The sequence below is a fragment of the Amblyomma americanum genome, chromosome 6 (genome assembly GCF_052857255.1).
Source record: "Amblyomma americanum isolate KBUSLIRL-KWMA chromosome 6, ASM5285725v1, whole genome shotgun sequence".
Lineage (NCBI taxonomy): Eukaryota > Metazoa > Arthropoda > Arachnida > Ixodida > Ixodidae > Amblyomma > Amblyomma americanum.
In genome coordinates this window covers 122,481,222-122,484,625 of record NC_135502.1, presented here as the reverse complement: position 1 = coordinate 122,484,625, position 3,404 = coordinate 122,481,222, and the positions used below count along the sequence as shown (strand labels likewise).

General features: G+C 48.4%; 1 non-coding gene across 1 annotated transcript; it reads right to left on the bottom strand.

Annotated features, from left to right (window-relative positions):
- Positions 1-2,365: 2,365 nt before the first annotated feature.
- Positions 2,366-2,439, bottom strand: TRNAL-CAA (transfer RNA leucine (anticodon CAA)). Its single transcript has one exon. It is a non-coding gene; the product is annotated as a tRNA-Leu (tRNA).
- Positions 2,440-3,404: the final 965 nt, after the last annotated feature.

Below are 3,404 nucleotides of genomic sequence, written 5' to 3'. Positions count from 1 at the left end.
GTATTTATGTTTGCTGGGTGTAAGCGAGCCTTGAGTGTTCACCAGCGCCATCCTCGACCATAGGGGCGGACGTAGCACGTCCTGTAACACCGCGAGCGTGACGTAGAACGTCATCTAACGGCGAGGGCGGAAACTGTGCGAGAGCCCTCTTATGCTACCTATGGCATCAAGACTGCCAGAACCGAGATCCTCGTTAAGCTATTACCAGACAAGTTGAATGAAATGAGGACCCGTTTGACAAATTTATGAAGGGAGCCAACAGTCACCGAAACCAAGGTGCATAGGGGAACGTTAATTTTTTTATGTGTTATGCTTATCAGTGGGATAATAATACTTATAATAAATCGCTTAAAGAAAATTACTTATAAAGCAGCAGAAAAAACAACCATGCCGCCGGTGGGATCCGAACCCACGACCTCCGAATATCGCGTCCGGTGCTCTTACCAACTGAGCTACGGCGACGGCTGTCCAATCTGCTGCTCTCGAGGGTATTTATGTTTACTGGGTGTAAGCGAGCCCTGAGAGTGTTCACCAGCGCCACCCTCGACCATAGCGGCGGACGTAGCACGTCCTGTTATACCGCGAGCGTGACGTAGAACGTCATCTAACGGCGAGGGCGGAAACTGTGCGAGTGCCCTCTTATGCTGCCTATGGCATCAAGACTGCCAGAACCGAGACCCTCGTTAAGCTATTAGCAGACAAGTTAAATTAAATGAGGGGCCCGTTTGACAAATTTATGAAGGGAGCCAACAGTCACCTAAACCAAGGTGCACAGGGGAACGTTAATTTTTTTATGTGTTATGCTTATCAGTGGGATAATATTATTTAGATTAATAAATCGCTTAAAGAAAATTACTTATAAAGCAGCAGAAAAATAACCATGCCGCTGGTGGGATCCGAACCCACGACCTCCGAATATCGCGTCCGGTGCTCTTACCAACTGAGCTACGGCGACGGCTGTCCAATCTGCTGCTCTCGTGGGTATTTATGTTTACTGGGTGTAAGCGAGCCCTGAGAGTGTTCACCAGCGCCACCCTCGACCATAGCGGCGGACGTAGCACGTCCTGTAATACCGCGAACGTGACGCAGAACGCCATCTACCGGCGTGGGCGGAAACTGCGCTTAGAGCCCTCTTCTGCTACCTATGGCATCAAGACTGCCAGAACCGAGACCCTCGTTAAGCTATTAGCAGACAAGTTAAATGAAATGAGGGCCCCGTTTGACAAATTTATGAAGAGAGCCAACAGTCACCGAAACCAAGGTGCACAGGGGAACGTTAATCTTTTGTATGTGTTATGCTTATCAGTGGGATACTTATACTTTAATTAATAAATCGCTTAAAGAAAATTACTTATAAAACAGCAGAAAAAACAACCATGCCGCCGGAGGGATCCGAACCCACGACCTCCGAATATCGCGTCCGGTGCTCTTACCAACTGAGCTACGGCGACGGCTGTCCAATCTGCTGCTCTCGTGGATATTTATGTTTACTAGGTGTAAGCGAGCATCGAGAGTGTTCACCAGCGCCACCCTCGACCATAGCGGCGGACGTAGCACGTCCTGTAATACCGCGAGCGTGACGATGAACGTCATCTAACGGCGAGGACGGAAACTGTGCGAGAGCCCTCTTGTGCTACCTATGGCATCAAGGCTGCCAGAACCGAGACCCTCGTTAGGCTATTAGCAGACAAGTTAAATGAAATGAGGGGCCCGTTTGACAAATTTATGAAGGGAGCCAACAGTCACCGAAACCAAGGTGCATAGGGGAACGTTAATTTTTTTTTATGTGTTATGCTTATCAGTGGGATAATATTACTTAGATTAATAAATCGCATAAAGAAAATTACTTATAAAGCAGCAGAAAAAACAACCATGCCGCCGGTGGGATCCGAACCCACGACCTTCGAATATCGCGTCCGGTGCTCTTACCAACTGAGCTACGGCGACGGCTGTCCAATCTGCTGCTCACGAGGGTATTTATGTTTACTGGGTGTAAGCGAGCCCTGAGAGTGTTCACCAGCGCCACCCTCGACCAAAGCGGCGGACGTAGCACGTCCTGTAATACCGCGAACGTGACGTAGAACATCATCTACCGGCGAGGGCGGAAACTGCGCGAGAGCCCTCTTCTGCTACCTATGGCATCAAGACTGCCAGAACCGAGACCCTCGTTAAGCTATTAGCAGACAAGTTGAATGAAATGAGGACCCGTTTGACAAATTTATGAAGGGAGCCAACAGTCACCGAAACCAAGGTGCATAGGGGAACGTTAATTTTTTTATGTGTTATGCTTATCAGTGGGATAATAATACTTAGATTAATAAGTCGCTTAACGAAAATTACTTATAAAGCAGCAGAAAAACAACCATGCCGCCGGTGGGATCCGAACCCATGACCTCCGAATATTGCGTCCGGTACTCTTACCAACTGAGCTACGGCGACGGCTGTCGAATCTGCTGCTCTCGTGGGTATTTGTGTTTACTGGGTGTAAGCGAGCCTTGAGAGTGTTCACCAGCGCCACCCTGGACCATAGCGGCGGACGTAGCACGTCCTGTAATACCGCGAGCGTGACGTAGAACGTCATCTAACGGCGAGGGCGGAAACTGTGCGAGTGCCCTCTTATGCTGCCTTTGGCATCAAGACTGCCAGAACCGAGACCCTCGTTAAGCTATTAGCAGACAAGTTAAATGAAATGATGGGCCCGTTTGACAAATTTATGAAGGGAGCCAACAGTCACCTAAACCAAGGCGCACAGGGGAACGTTAATTTTTTTTATGTGTTATGCTTATCAGTGGGATAATATTACTTAGATTAATAAATCGCTTAAAGAAAATTACTTATAAAGCAGCAGAAAAAACAACCATGCCGCCGGTGGGATCCGAACCCACGACCTCCGAATATCGCGTCCGGTGCTCTTACCAACTGAGCTACGGCGACGGCTGTCCAATCTGCTGCTCTCGTGGGTATTTATGTTTACTGGGTGTAAGCGAGCCCTGAGAGTGTTCACCAGCGCCACCCTCGACCATAGCGGCGGACGTAGCACGTCCTGTAATACCGCGAACGTGACGCAGAACGTCATCTACCGGCGTGGGCGGAAACTGCGCTTAGAGCCCTCTTCTGCTACCTATGGCATCAAGACTGCCAGAACCGAGACCCTCGTTAAGCTATTAGCAGACAAGTTAAATGAAATGAGGGGCCCGTTTGACAAATTTATGAAGGGAGCCAATAGTCACCGAAACCATGGTGCATAGGGGAATGTTAATTTTTTTTTATGTGTTATGCTTATCAGTGGGATAATATTACTTAGATTAATAAATCGCTTAAAGAAAATTACTTATAAAGCAGCAGAAAAAACAACCATTCCGCAGGTGGGATCCGAACCCACGACCTCCGAATATCGCGTCCGG